This window comes from Cynocephalus volans, chromosome 5 (assembly GCF_027409185.1).
Source record: "Cynocephalus volans isolate mCynVol1 chromosome 5, mCynVol1.pri, whole genome shotgun sequence".
Taxonomy (NCBI): Eukaryota; Metazoa; Chordata; class Mammalia; order Dermoptera; family Cynocephalidae; genus Cynocephalus; species Cynocephalus volans.
Genome location: NC_084464.1, coordinates 160,520,487 through 160,537,196, shown reverse-complemented (window position 1 = coordinate 160,537,196; position 16,710 = coordinate 160,520,487). Strand labels below are relative to the sequence as shown.

General features: G+C 40.1%; 1 protein-coding gene across 1 annotated transcript in view; it reads right to left on the bottom strand.

The window, feature by feature from the left end:
* The window catches only part of PACRG (parkin coregulated), a 501,166-nt gene that overhangs the window by 3,370 nt on the left and 481,086 nt on the right, over window positions 1–16,710 (bottom strand). The gene's annotated exons all lie outside the window — the stretch shown is intronic.

Sequence of the window (16,710 nt, the reverse complement as noted above, 5' to 3'; positions counted from 1 at the left end):
AAAGATATGTTTTATTTATAACCAAACAAATAGGAGTACAGCTACGGTTTAAAGCAGACTTTGTGCTTCTAAAAGAATAATATGCAAGTCGAGTAGAACCAGGGATTTAGTTCCTGTTCTCAGAGATTCTTGCAAGCAAGAGGCATGTGACAACTGCATGGAAGTTGTTCCTGGTTAAGCATTATTTTAAGTGCATTTATTAATTTGACTGTTGAATTTTCCTTGATTATGTAGCAATATGTTTAAGCATTAAAACTATGCACACTCTCTTTTCTCTCTAAACCTCCTTAAACTGTCCTAATCTGGATGCTTTCTCTTTCTAGATGCCATTCTGGTTAGAACTGGGATGTGTGTATGTATCCCAGCCTCTTGTCCAGTGATGGTTTTCTCCTGCTGCAGGAGCTCAGCTTGTGGCTGTGAAGTGCCTATCACAACACCTTGCCACCGAGGGCCACTGCAAAGAGAAGTTACATAAGACACATTTACATTTCACACAGATAGCTGCTGCCCAGTGGACATGGACCAGCAGTAGACTCAAATCACAGAATTTTGATGAAATATTCTCTCACCGTGCTTTCAATTTCTAGACTGTGTGAAAACCTTTTTTCCTTTCAAAAGTTACAACTATTACAGGAAAAAGGAAAAAATCGAAGTCAGGATACAAAGCTGGGAAGGAAGGACAATTTTGGTGGCCAGAGCCAGGTCTTCCTGTGTCAGTGCTAGGGCTGGCATGGAAGTGCCTCTTCCCCATCCTCACGAGTGCCCGTGGTGGCCGCAGCAGGTGCAGTTACTATTACTGGATGTTATCCCTGTGGACTGAGCACCCTACTAGGTGCTGCAGGGTAATGCAATATGAGGGAAAAAAGGTTCTTGCCTTTGGGGGAGCTTACCATCTAGTTGAGGAAGCCTAACTAGCCACTTTCCCTACAGAACACAACAATCACTTACACCCACCGTGGAAATACAAATGGGCACCTGTGCCCTAGACCTTACAGAGCTTCAGGGCACCAAGTGTTTCCCTCGGTGCTTTGCTTGCCACTGAGACCTGCATCTTGAGGGAACTCTAATCTGTTTTTGTTTTAGTCAGACACTTGGGTGTCTCATCCTAGATACATAAGAAGTAGTAAACGAGTGTGTGGATGGCCACTGGGAGGCTCAAGGAGAGTTTAGTTCAAATTCGGATTTTTGTCGTTCTTATGCTTTTTTGAAAAATACTCTCAAGTGGTATATGTATGGATATTCTTATATGAACAGTAATACGCAGAGGAGTTACTTGGAAATGAAAGCCTCGTTTAAGGGATCAGAAACATAAAATAGATGCTGACTTTCACTGGCTGACTCAACATGCCTGAAGTGCTATTCATTTGATTTTAAATAGATGAAATCATTTATGAAATCTACTTATACTTTCTGGTAATGACCAAGAAAATAAATAGGCACAATTTCAGAAAAGAAGCACTTTCATTAATGTTGAAAATGTCCTAGCTGAAACAGCAGTCTCACAATGGGAAGGTGGTCATTAAGTCCATAGGAAAGAAGTCACTTCTCCCAGATCTACCTCTCATTTGTGAAATCGCTGAAGAGTTTGAGGCTTTTAGAAGTCAACGTACCACGCATTCTTAGTGGAAATACTAGCTTGGGAAACTCAATTAAAAACCAGCTGAGTGAATGGGGAAATGATAAGAGATGACTCAAATAATGTCCGGACCAACATTACCCATTTTACTTCACACAAAATACTAACTTTGGAAGCTCTGATTTTATGATGTAACTCACCATGCTCAACAACAAAAATGGTTTGTGCTACCTCTTAAGTTCACAACGGCACTTTAAATAACTGTAGAAATTAGCAAATATCTCAGACAAATAAAATGATGATTCACCTGACAGAACAACATTCACCTTAGCCGCAGGCAGCGGCAGACACTGAGTCAGGCAGACCGATTCTCCCAGGGCACTCAGGCTGCATCACAGTCATAAAGCCAAGGCTTTGAAATAAATTGCTAAGGAGGCCTCATGGTTTGGCTGTACCCTCCCCGGGTCTGCCGCGGTTTCTCTGGCCATTTGTGTGTGGAGTATGTGTTATCAAGCGTGGCCACGTGGCATGTGCAAGAGCTCGAATGTGAATCCAGGCCAAGTCCAGATCGAAGCTTTTCTCTGTATCAAACCATTCATCAATATAAAGCAAACTGCAGAAGGCACCTTTGTCACACCGTTTCCCCAGGTAAAATGTGTGGCTTGCTTAGCGTCCTGTGGCGCTTGCCCATTGCGTGTAGGTGATCTCACCAAAGCAACGCTGAGTGCAGTGGAAACACAAAAAACAAACAAAAACCACGAATGGAAGAAATCAAATCATGTCTTTCTTGATCAGAAAAAGCATTTTTTGGATTCAAATACTGAACTAAAAAAATTTTAAGAGCTCTAAAGCCTAACTGGGAGTATTTTTATCTGTCAAGACCTGTAACCTCGGATGGCATCAGTCACAGCTGAAGCTGCCTTCCTTTCGGTTGGGTGGTGGTGATGTCACCTGCTGTGGTCAGAGAAGGTGAGCCCTTGGGGCCTGGGTTCAGGTCTTGGCAGGTACATGCAGGTGGAACCTACTGCAAATGTTGTTATTACGAGATGTTTCTTGGTGACACCGAACCACGACAGATTTTCTGTTGTATGATTTCTGTTGTATAATTTTCCCTTTGGCTTTAGTGGATTTAACAGCTGGAGGATTGAGTAACCAAAACAGTAATTCCTTGTTTGCACTTACTGTTTTTTTAAGCAGAAATGTCAGTTTTAGTGGAATAATACTAACATTTTTCAATAGAAAACTCATTGTTTAAAAAAAGATGTCATTAAAAAGATAACTCAATGTCTATGAGTTTAGGAATGGCTGATTTTGAGTTTTATTTTTCTTTTTAATCTGAATTTAAAAAGGGGAAAAAGAAGGGCATGGACATAGTTTATCTTCTAAGATATCTTCAATTTCAATTTCTAGATTAAATTGTCAACATTTGATTTGCCAGAAATATCTGTTTTTTGGGGGGGGTGGCTTGGACTCAATTTATTTTATAGAAATAGCTTTACCCATTTTGGAATAAAAGGGTGTTCTTCCGTAAAGTTTGTACAATTACAGGGGTAACAACTATGAATTCCAGTCTGTTCTTTTCTGAAGATGAAGGAATGGAGAAGAAAGGAAAGAGGGGAAAACTAGGACCAAATTTATTCTTCTACACTGAGTGACAGATGAAGTCTTTCGGGGAGATGTTGTGACATTATCTCCTTTTGGAATCCTAAAAAAATGCTTCTTTCCACTTTCTTTTTTAAACTTTGCTTCGTTACTTTGAGGGAACTGATCTTCCACCCCTTCTCCATAACCATACATGTGTCACCCCATTCAAAATTCTGGGTGTTTCTGTGTTTGGGCCATGCTTGCCCTATATCCTCTTGGAAACTGAAGGTTTACAACATACCCTTCAGTATGTCCTTATCGTGGAAATTTCCAAAGTCTTGTTCATGGGTGTGCAAAGCAAACTTGCAATGGTTTTGCACCAAAAACTTATAATAACCACAGCGTCTGGCATGCTAGAGATGCCCAAGGGCTTAAATACTTCAAATCTTCTCAGATCTTGTTGACATTAATGAAATTCACAGGATTTTTTTCCCTCTGAAGACAGAAACTTTGAAGCAAGCTCTCGATTCCCAGTTGGCTGTCTCTTTCTCTTCTCTCTCCGACACTGAAGCTGGGTCACTGAAGCAAGAGGCGACTAAGCCATCATATCTGAAAGCTCAAGGAAAGTTTTTCTTCTGAATGGTGTCGTCCATCACTCGTGAAACTGAAGATATCATGAATCCTGGCCCAATTGTCAAATCAATATCTAAATTTCCCTCAGATAGACAATGACAATTTCTAAGTGATTGTCGTTTTCCAACTGCAAAGTAGATTAGTTTCTCTAAGAAATGAACAGTAATAATAGTTGGATTATTCTGGACTTCAAGACAAGTAACCTGGGATTTGATTTTTCAATAATTTAGCAGCTACAATGTTCAGTAACTTACTAGTTGCTTAACTATGGGCAGGTTACCTGACTTCTCTGAATTTCAGTTACTGCCTCTGTATAAAGAAGGGGTTGAACTTTGCTTGATCTCTGTTTTCTACCCATCCTAACATTACTTCTTATAATATCAAACATAACTTTGGAACAAGCCTTTGGAAAAGATGTTATTCAATGGATGCTTTGTATTTCAACTAGAAAGATGATCACAAAGCAACTGCATAATTCTTCAAAGTAAGTCACACATCTCATAAGCATCAAAACCAGCTTTCAAATTAAGTTCTAAGAAAACCTGAAAGGACCAAATGTTTATATAATTAGTTCTGGTTAAGAAAGAGAACATTGTCAAAAACTCAAATTATTTGTTGACACACTATCAAATGTTATTCCATTCTGCTATTTTAATAAGGCTTGTATAGCTTTTGATTCCTTAGAATAAAGACCAAATGTATGGGTTGTTGGTTGTTTTTTTATATATATCCAATTGACAATAATTTGGCCAATACTACAAAAAGGCAAGTTAGGGTCTTCTCTGATTAATGACTACTTTGACCCATAAGTTATACTGAGAAAAATAGATGGGTTTACCACTTTATCCTCCTACAGGATAATTATAACAACAGATTTAGTCATCATTGAACTGAGCTGAATTCAAGCTCGTGAAATTAAAGCTTATTCCTTTCCTGTGGGCCAACACGATTCAAAGAGTGGACTGTGTCAAAAAAAGGAGTGGAGGGTTGAGTCCAGCTGTCTGTCTTCAATCTGGCTTATCTGCTGGCTTATCTCATGGTGCAGCAGCAGCAGCAGCAATACGTCATTTACACAGAACAGGTGATTTAAAACTAGCTGAATACTATTATTACACCCCTTGACAGAGGAGAAAATTGAGGTTTAGACAAGTGAGATGACTTAGTAAGGTGATACAAGCAGTATGTAATACTGGGATCCTGAAAAGGAGAGAGTGAGGTAGGAATCTGCTGACGTGCAAGAAGAGTTCGAGAAGAGAGGTCCACATGTCATATGTCACCACAGGACATGTGTGAGGTAGGAGGAGGTTTGCCTCTCCAGCCACAGAAGAACTTTAGCCTCACAGAGAAGGAAGAGGTTCCAGGTGGACAAGTGTGGGGAGATACTGCACTTGCTGCAGCCAATCAAGCAGAGTTTCCCAGGGCACGTAGTTGCTCACCTTGGCCTTAATTTTACGATATGGAGGGTTATGCTATCTTTACTTCATTATACGTCTTGAAATAATAACACCAGCCATTATGGAAAACAGTATGGAGGTTTTTCAAACAGCTGCAGATAGAACTACCATATGATCCAGCAATCCCACTGCTAGGTATGTACCCAAAGGAATGGAAATCATCATGTTGGAGGGATACCTGCACTCCCACGTTTATTGCAGCTCTAGTTACAATAGCCAAACTGTGGAACCAACCTAAATGTCCATTGACAGATGACTGGACAAGGAAAATGTGGTATATATACACAATAGAATACTACTCAGCCATAAAGAAGAATGAAATTCTGGCATTCACTGCAACATGGATGAGCTCGGAGAAAATTACATTAAGTGAAATAAGCCAGGCACAGAAAGAGAAATACTGCATGTCCTAACTCATAAGTGGGAGCTAAAAAAGAAATAAATAAAAGAAAGAACAATCATAATAATATGTTGAACTTTCAGAAGGAAAGAGCAGAACTGTGGTTACTAGAAGTGGAAAAGGGGGAGCAGAAGGGGGTTAGCAAGATATTGGTCCATGGACACAAAGAATGATTATGTTTTGTAATGATGAGTATGCTAATTATCCTTATTTGATCATCATGTATTGTACACAGGTGTTGATAGTCAACTCTGTACCCCACAAATATGTATAACCAATTATTTTTCAATTAAAAAAAAGAATAAATAAATTACTACTTTGTGGGTTTACCAAATCTATATACTGATAGAAGCAAATTCAGTTCTAAATAAATTGTATGGTAAACGTAGTGCTTACCATCTGCCTAATTCTAATCCTTTATTAACCATTTACATATGAGTATTGTGAGTTGTTATCTGTGGAAATAGCATTTATGTGAATTTGGAGAGGTTTGATGAAATGAGTATCAGTACATGGAGGGTGTCTGTAGTTAGAGAGTTCCATCTGCTTTTCAATCCCCTCCTTGATTTAAAGTGAGATTTACCTGGCTCATCCTTAAATTTCAGAAGAAAAACAGTTTCTTTTTCCAAAGTGAAAGTCAGTTTATTCCATTTACTTTATTAGAAACCTTTGCTCCAAGATGAAGAAAATGCTGGATTTTATAATGCTTTTTTTAATATCTAAATTTCATTTAACATAATTTCTTACATAGCTACGTGGTAATTTTCAATCAGTTCAAGAAACAGCAAAATAAGTGATTTCTATTGGAAACTACTGATTGTTGCTTTCAGGAGTGATGCAAACCTGTTGAAAATAATTGTAGTTACTTCTATACTGATACTGAAAACTATTAAGTGAGCCAGAATGGCAGCTGTTATCACAGTTTTCCATTTCCAGGAAATATTAATGATATCAGATATAACCCATTTTCAGCTCTGGGTTTGTTTGTTTTTTTCTGTAATTGAAACACAAAATAAAAAAAAAGAAATCTCAGATTTCTAATAAATGTTATCAGCAAACACAGTAAACTATGGGGAAGTGCATTTCTCAAATTATCTTGGTTAGAACTTTCATCTACATAATGAACTCAGAGCTCAGAAGCCTTTGTGTTTCCATACGGTGATCTCCATCGTAAGAAAGTATGGTTAGATCATCTTAGATGGCCAGCCTGCACAGCAGAGCACAGAGCCACAGAGTAAGAAACTTTCATGGCCTTACATACTCTTTGATCTATTGAGAAAAATAATTAGATAAACTCACTATTTGTGCTTACCATAGAACAAACACATTATACCATTACACAGTTTCTGTAGATCGGCTGTTTCTCTGATTATTTGGGATATATCTCAGCTTGCTTAAAGTACCTACTCTTTGAAAATTCTAAACTGAATTAATAGGTGCAAAATTTGAATATATTTCCAGTCCATTAGCTGGAAATTTTACAGAGTGGGAATATTTCTCATCAAACGAGCTCAATTAATGCCAAAATAATGTAGTTAATGAACAAATCAAAGCATTCTGTTGGGCTGAACTGAGTTAACTGCTGTAAGAGTGACAGAGTTAAAACCTTCAAGCCTTTTACAACTGCCTCAGTTTAAAATAACCTCGAAATATCTTTCAAACCTCTGACTATCAACTTTTATAAGCTCCTGCACTGGCAGGTTAAATGTGGCAATGTACACCCACTTTGTCACCAAGGTATTCATGCAGAACATGCTCTGAAAATACCTGAGCTTGCCCAACAACATTTTTACAAGTGTTTGGGGCTGCTCAAGTCCAAAGTTTTGGCCACACAGTAAAAAACAAAGAAACAAAAGAGAGGTATCTGAATTGCGGGGGATAATTTTTAAATACGGCCATTTAATTTGCCACAGTAGCAAAACTGTGTTCGCACAAGAATTGACACTGGAGCGTGTTGGAAATACTGACAGAAGACATAGGCTGACTTTTGATACTTTTGAATAAAGAACGTTTATTTGCCCGAGTTACATTTTGATCTCTTAAAATTCCTCAGTTGAGTTCACCCAGTTGCTTTCCTCTGAGTCAGGACTTTAAGAATAGGTGAGTCCAGGCAGAGGCAGGTGGGAAGAAAACAATAGTGTCCCTGAGGGGCCGAGGCCGGGCAGAGCACAAACGCATGTCTTCCTGGGAACGCAGGTGACCGTGTGTCCCCGCTCCAAGCGGCCCTCAGCCTAGCACTGAATCGCTCAGACTCGAACAGGCATAATAACACCAACCTGGAAGGTCAGGTGCAAGGATAAAATAAGAGAACATGCATGTTATGTTTTTATTAATATGAGGGTGCTTCAAAAAGTTCATGGAAAGGTTTGTATTATCTTTTAATTCTATTTTCCGTGAACTTTTTGAAGTCCTGCCGTAGAACAGGCTGTGGATGATTTCTGACAATTATTATGACTGCGGCTGCTGTGATGTCAGGACCGTAGCTCCAAGGTAAACAGCAGACGTCGGTCATCGAACTCTCCTCTGGGACTGGACAGGTGGCTGCCGACAGGACACCTCGGAACCTGCTCCTGTGTCATGTGTGACAAGGCAGGGCGGGTCTGCAGCTGCAGCAGTCAGCACAAACGGGACCCCCAGCTCAGGATGTGCCCTCACTGAGCCGCAGCTGACTTTCCTGGGCTAGACCGGTGGCTTGAACTCGGCTGCAGGACCTCGTAAGCACACATTATGCTCGATTGTCCCATTTCCCCCAGGTATGGTGACCATGCTGGTGCCTGCTGAGTGACAGGAAATGAAAGACCAGCTCTTGTTCTCTTGCACAGGGCGTGCAGGCTGGGCTCGCTGACGCCTGGCAGCCCTGTTTATTTCTCTTTCGCTTCCACAAAGCCCTGATTTTTCTGATTTCAGGAGCACAGTTCATGATCAGCCCGTTCCCTAGATTGCTGGCTGACCACGAGAGACGCGGCCCTAGTGAACCAACAGGGAAAAGTCAAGTTTACTTTGGAGAGCACACCTGACACCTGTGCCTCAAGCCACCATAAGGTCATTATTTCGTAGTATTCCTATGGGGCTTAATATTTGCAAAATTATTTATGTTCATATTTCCTTATTTTGTGTTTTGATGCAGGAGAGATAATTGGCACTTAATACATGTGTGATAATTGCAATTTTCTATCAGGCAAGTACCTGAAATTAGAGAGAGAGCGCACACCTCCTGGCCTGCTGCTGACCACAGGAGAGGCTGTGCTGGAGGAGACGGCGGGAAGACAGGGCAGCGGTGTCCCGTTCACCTCTGATGCCTGCAGGGAAGAGCACTGGGTGGGGTCCCTTAGGAAGCTTGTCCTCCTGCTTCTTACACTGTAGTTCAGGTCACCGCATCTACCACCTTCATTGCATGGATTGCTACTTTGGCCTCTGAGCTCAAATAACCCCTCCCTCCTTTTCCAGACTCTTGTCCCTTAGGATGGGGCTGGACTTCATGGCTCCCGCCCCAGGCCAGGCTCCCACATTTGACCTTTGTGTCGTAGGCCAGAGCCCTGAGTAAACAGGCTCCTGTGAAGTCTGGCGCCTGCCGCATTAGGGCTGGACAATGACAGCCCCCCAGGAGGTCGATGGAGACCTGGACACAGGGCTCAACTGACTTCCTGGCCTTGTCCCAGAGTCCCCCTGCCAGGGATCTGTTGTCTTTCAGCTGCCCAAGGGCTCTAGATAAGTCGTTCCATTTAGTTCCAGCCTCTTGGGAATGTTCTGAATTGAGGAACTCTGTCCCCCACATGCTTCTATCGACAAGCCCTAGGTTCCTGAACTTAAGATCTGCCATGTGATCATGGCTATGCACTTACATTTCTGTAGAGCACTTTAGCTCAAAGGAGCTGCTGGAATGGGGAAAACTTGGGGGGTCGAGGCAGTCTGGCACAGGAGCATTTACGGACAGGCAGCCTTCCTGGGCTTTCGTGTGACCCCACAGCCATAGCCCACTCTTCCTCCTCACAGGCAGGCCCTGGCTGCGGGGTAGGGTGGCCTGGTGAGGCGGACCATGACTGACACGTCTGCGGGGCTTGGGCGGTGGCAGGGGTCACCACAGCAACAGTGAGAGCCTTGGTGAACTAGGTTGCCAGCTCCCTTGGTTCGCCCACACGGCCTCCCTGGGGCGCACACACAATCTCTGTGCACTCAGATCAGCGGCTGTTTGTAAACTAGCTTCACCGTTTGTGGTGAAGAAGAAGGAGGCAGTAAATGCGAGGTGGAAATCAGCAACCAGGTTCTAATTTGAACTCAGATATCATTCTCCAACTTCAGCGATTTCAAGACCAGCTGTGTTCTCGTGTCGCAGCGCCTGAGCACGGAGCAGTGGGCAGAGTGGGAAACTAGGGGGCTTCGGATCTGGGGCAGGAGTCGGGGATGCACCAGTTACCATCACTAAACCAGAGTATTTCCGAGAGTGAGAAGTCTAGCAAGGGACAGAGATAAGATGCAGTGAGCCTGGCTGGGAGGGGCTGTCCCTGGCAAAATTGAATTTGGGCTGAGACCTGAATGCAGAGAAGCAGCCCGCTACACAAGAACCCAGCCCGGGAAGGACGCGCCGTGCGGAACAGCAATTGCAACGGCCTTGACGTTGGAACAAACTGTCATCAGAATTCACTATTTCCCCATGTTACCTCACCCGTGCTATGTTTCAACATTGATACATATTATACATAATTATCATTTGTAATGGCTGCTTAATAGCTACGGATGGAAGGAGTGTAAATTACTTAGCTGCTCTCCTCTCGTTGGAGACATTAAGTCTACCTCCAGATTTGCACAATTTTAGGTAATGGTACAATAAACATCTTTGTGCACACCGTCTTTGTCTTTAGTTCTATTATTTCCTTGCAGCAATTCTCAGAAGTGAGGTTACTGATTCAAAGAATAGGAATATTTTGTAGTTATTGGTATACACTGCCATATTGATCGTTCGGAAAGGTTATGCCAATTTATAACGTTGCCAGCAACATACGAGCGTACCTGTTTTTATCACAGCATTGGGTGTTATGATTACATTTTTCTTTGCTAATTTGGTGTATATAAAATGTAACTTTAAGGTTGCTTTATTTAGCATTTTTCTTAGCAATTGCTAAGGAGGGTTAACATTTTCCCGTGTATTTTTTGTTTTTTTTGCAGTATGGGTTCTTTTTTTTTTTTTTTTTTCTTTTTTTTGCTGTGAGAGTAGTTTGTTCTTCTCTTTGGCTTATTTATCTATCAGGTAGTTTTTGTAAAAGAAACAAAGTCTCATACAGTCATCCTGAGAGTGGCCAAGGAGATCTCTAGAGCTAGATTTTTCTAGTACACAAGATATTCCAGCATTCATTTCTTCTTGACTGATTCAGCAAACACAGCTTCAGAGAGCAGAGAGATGTCTTCAGGAGTCACTATAACTTCCAAAGAAGCCCAAGTTGCCCCCAGGCAGAACCCTGAGAATTGAAGAATTGGAGGGATTGTGTTAAGCAATGCAGAGGAAATCGCATAATCAATCATTTTGAGTAATTTAATTGATTATCACCTCCAGAAGGAGGAACATTTATAGTGGATTAGGTTTCTGGAAAGCTCCGATTCCATCCTTTCCTTGTGACTGCCCTGCCCCTTGCCCACTGGTGTGCTTCTAGGCCATCCCGTGAAAGGCCAAGCTCAGTACCACCAGGCTAACCGGAGGCAAGAACTTGCGCTATTGAGTCCAGCCCACATGTTCACCAAGTGCCTTCAATCAAGACTTTGGGGATTATCTTCCAATTGAATTGTCTCCTAATGAGGCCATACATAAAATCATTGTTATTTTTGTTTGTCTGTGAAAAGTGTTAATTTGTCAAATGTAAACATTCTTGATATATTGCAATTGATTTGTATGTCATGAATGTTTTACATTTAACAAATGATATTTCTACATTTTTTACAAATGGTATTTCTACATTTAACAAACGGTATTTTTTACGTTTTTTAATATGTGGGGAGCCTCAAAAGATGAAAGTAGCCTGGGATTCTCCTGACCTCTAGGAAGCCCAGGCTGAGGCGGGGAGGCAGGCAGATAAGAGATAGCTCAGTAGGTCCTGGGAGATAAACTTGGGGGATGTAGACAGAGCTAAGGCCGAACATTTGTTCTTACTGAAGGTTAAAAGACCAGTAGCAGTGGAAACTAAAGTCTGCTATTTATCTTCAGGCTAGGGGTAGTGCAGACAGCTGCAACACGAGCCTCCTTGTAAAACCGTGCCAATAACCTTAGCCGTGACCTCCGGTCGGAGAAGCATTTCAGTGGGTGTTCTGACATTCCTCCTAAGCACCAATGAGCTCAGTTGTGTCGGTTTTGTTTTGAAGTCCGGTGGTGAATTTGCCCACCGTCTTCAATGAATAATATCTAAAAAAAATCTTTACATATTCTTATTTCAACTTTAAAAAACGAAGCTTTGCAGCAGGAAGAAAGTTACACACGTATTGCGTTGAGGGCAGATTTTAAAGTTAGAAACAAACATGATGAAAGGATTTTGGATTTTAAAGTTAGAAACAAACATGACAAAAGGATTTTGAATTTCTGATAGGCCCTGAGCTATTGCACAGACAGATGGATAGCTGACATGGCCATTCAGTCAAGGCGAATAGAATTAGTTGGACAGGACTTCAGTACATGTGGTCTTGTTCAGCATCGTCTGGTATTTCTTTTACTTTTCTCACTTCCCTTTATGTAGTTATACTCTGTTAGGAGGTATAATGCTGTAAATTAAGAAAAACAAGCTGTTTACAGAAATCAGTGTGAAGCGTTGAAAGTGGTTTTCCTCATATTGAAAAGCCACTGGTAGGTCTGATTACTGTCCTGTCTGAAAGACCAAGGTACAGTAAAATGCATGAAATAAATCGCCAGGCCACACGAGTTTCCATATGCTACAATTGTTGCTCTAGTGTTGAGTCTGTCAGCTAACCATTTATTCATTCTGCAAAGAACTACATGACTAGGACAACACATATTACCAATATAAAAAGTCTGATGGTAAACAAAAATACTCAAAATACTAAATTCCTTTAAGTCCTGTTACGATTGTCTTCTACTTGAAGGAACTAAATTGACTCGCTTTTTAATTTGTTCTACTATTTTTCTTAAAAAAAAAACCCTGACAGCTACAAGATGGCAAATTAGAATTTGCTGAAAGGAATTGACTTTGGGGTCTGTATTTCCTGCAGAATGATGTTGGAATTCCACCCAAAATGGGTTTCCACAAGTCTCCTAAGGCCTGGGGGGACTGTGGTGTGAATGTGTTCCAGAGAACAGGGCTGTGAGCTGCCATGGGGAGGACTGGGGGGCTCCCAGAGGGGATCTGTGGAGTCAGAGTCCTGCTGCCTGGGGGCACCGGAGGATGGCATGGCCTGGGGTTGTGAAGGAAACCTTCCTGATTAGCAGAACATCAGGGCTGCACAGGACCTCAGGGCACAGTATAAGGACCCTGAATTGACCCTCTGGGAAAAGGAGGGTGACAGGCACCAGGCTAAGAGTTTTACTTATGCCCCTTCATTTAATCCTTAAACAATTCTGTGAGATTGGCAATGAAGATGATGATGGCAAAGCTCACAATGATTAGTCTTCCCAGGTACCTATGTTCAAGTGTCTCTGGGAAGATTAAATAGAGTCGTATATGTAGAGGAGCTGTTACACACTAGTAAGCACAGCATCAGTATATGCTATTATTATGAGCATTATTACAAGGTCAGTATCAGCGCCTCTCACAAGGTGGTTCTAAGAATTCAAGGAACTAACATAAAGCACCTGGCCCAAAGCTTGACAATTATGGGGTGCTCAATGAATGTTACTTTCACTTCCCTAACAGGGCCAATCCAAGGAGTTTATGGTGTTTATTAATATTCCAAGTCTACCCATTGTTCAGATGAGTACACTGTCAGAGATGAGATTTGACCTCAGGCCTCTCTAACGCTTTATCCTTGGCTATTTCCATTACAACCTGCTTCCTCTCCAAGGGAGCTCTGGGTCAGTATGGTCCAACCCAGTTGACCCAGAAAATCCTTATAGTTGACCCTACAATCCACTTTAGGATGAGGGGTACCTCCTAATTTCTATGGCCTATTTGGTCTTAAATATATTTTGGTCCATGTCATTCTTTCTGTATCCAAGAAGAATAAAAAAGCAGAGAAAACAAAAAATTGGGGGTGAAACTAGAATTCATTTGTTTTTTAAATGTGCGTGTAACCTCCACTAAGAATATAAGCTAACACTGCTTTATATTGAACCAGATGACATTGCCAATATTCAACCATTTTTGACTTACAAAAATGTCAGTTTCATATGGTTTAACCTAAATTTTAATTCTTTATTGTGTGTCAGGCACTGTGCTAAGCATCTAAGTAAATTTCGTGTATTTAATTTTAATTCTCTTTAATCCCCACAGCAACTTGTAAACTTGGTAATGTTATTATTTACAGGTGAAGAGTTTGCGGTACAGAAGGGTTAAGTCTGACTACCGAGCATAAAATGTAAACCACCATACACAAAATAACTAAATATCTTTACGGATGTAAAAGAAATTCAGTTCTGATACATATGAAAACAAGATGAAATTTAAAAAGTCATTTAAAATATTTCTTTGCAATGAACAACTACATAAAATATTTAGCTTATTTATCATCTATCATTTATCTATCACTTTCAAATTATCTATGAAACTAATTATTACTTATAATTACAAAGTATAGTTTTGAGACACTACGATTAGAAGGATTTAAATGCAAGGATAGTTATGGCCATCAGAAAATTTACTGTAAAAGAAAACAAAATGTTTATATCTGATCTTTAAAAATATTTCTTTTCTTTCCAAATTTTCTCCAATACTCTTTTCCGTGAACTGCCATTTTACATTTTGGGGAAACTGAGACCAATATTGACAACCAGACTTCTATGGGCTAATTTTAAACGCAAATTTTGCTTTTAGTAATTTTCCTTGCTTTTCCACACAAATAATTTGTTTACAGGTACCATCTTCACTGAGTCTAAGATTTTCCTTTTTAAGGGGTTTTATAAAAATATTCTGTAGGGGATATAAAATAATATTACAATGACATAATTTGTTTTACTCCCATGCAATTTCATATAACCATACATAAAGCAATATTATAGCAGATTAACTTTCTTATATGAGATTAAATTCTCATTATTATATTTTTAATGTTTTATGAAAAATATTTTAATACAAAGAAGTATAATTTCCTCATCTATTTTACTACAATTGCATTTTTTGTTTTAGATCATTTTCATTAAAATATCTTGTTTCCTAACCAAAACAAGTTAATTCAATTTTTTTTCTTAAAGAAATAATTGGTTATATTCTATAATTGCTATTGGAGGCATCAGGCTAGAAAGTATCTTGGCAAAAATAAAATTTAGGTTGCGACTGGAAAATCAGAAAGTGCTAGAAGATATTATTACTAGACTTTATGAGAATATACCAAAATGTGGCTAGTATTGTTATTTTCTTCTCACAGTTATCTCTTTTATATTCATGTTGAAAAAATAAGTGATTTTTTTTCTGGATCCTTATTTTGTTTTCAAAAATGATTAGAACTCCATTAAAAAAATCTCACAACACTGTAAGCCTATCTTCTTTATATATTTTACTTTGACTGGTAATTTTTTTGAGTATTTATGTTAACTTTCTCTAATAGTAATGTGGACTGTCGTTATGTATGTTTATCCTGTTGTTATGTCTTCTTAATTCTCCAATTCTTTATGTGGAAGTTATACATTTCAGTTACCAGTCTTTTTCATCTCAGAGGCTATGGGCAGGTAATAAATGAAATTTCCAAAAATCATATTTCCTCAGTCCATGATGTAACTAACTATCAACTACACGGCAATCTGCTTGCGACGGCCGCACCGTCTTGGTCAGGCCGTTGCTGTAGATCACCTAGAAAGAACTACAGTAGACTTAATTCCAGTGTCGTGCTTTGACTGCTGTACTTTGTAAAGTCTTTTTGATGGCCAGGACTGAGGCGAGGACTGGCTTTGGGCCTCTAGACATTCAAAGCACCAGAGTAACTTTGGTGCCCACATGCTCGCTGGCCCTGGAGTGTGCTTGCATGAGTGTGCGTGTGGACAAGGGCACATACGTGTGCATGAGGTGCTGGGATCACTGGCAGGAAGGATTTAAGTCACTTCCATTTGCTCATTAGAGCTGAAATCAATAGTTCATTATTGATTGTTGTTCATGACCTAAGTGTCATTAAAATCTCCAAAGAACAAGATGGTTCATAGGATTTTCTAGAAAGTTTACTTGCTGGTAAACCTTTCATATTAAGAAAAAAGGAAAGTCATGGAATATCTTCTCTGGTGAGTTGAATAATCCCTTGACACACAGGAAAGACATCTAAATATTAGCCCTATGTTTGATTTTACATTCAGGATCAATCTATATCTGTTCTGTCTTTGAAAAACATCCTTGCAAGGCTGTGAAGTTGCACATTCATTTCAATGAGCCCTGGTTAGAAGGTAATACCCATGTTTTATGGTGGATTTATAAGAAACGGAGAAAAATCTTTTTAAAGGAATTGGAAAAAAACAGAACTTTGAATTCATCTGGTTTAGAGTACTTAATATTATTAAAGAATATTAAGGTAGCCAACTAGTCAGGGTGTATAAGTGTTTCTGAATTATGCGCTATTAAAATAAACACTGGCCCAATGATAGCTTCCCATAATATTTTCTTCACTCTGAATTTATTGTGCTTTATTTTAGTGAAAATGTTCCATAAAAAGTGTTAGACATTGGATTACACTACCAGAAGAGTTTGGACTTTCCCCTTGTAAGAGTGTGAGCAGAACCGACTCAGGGCCCCTCCATGGTCAAGGCCGTCTTCCTTCCTTTCCGTGTCTGTTGGCACCACTGTGCCTTACCAGCTGTCTCCCAATTGTCTTTCTGTCGCAATAACCTCTCCACTGGTCGTTCCTGCCTTCTGACTTTCCATCCCTTCCGATTCATCCTTTACAGCTGCCTAACTAAATCTTCATTAATGCAGCTTGGGTTGTGTTTCTCCACT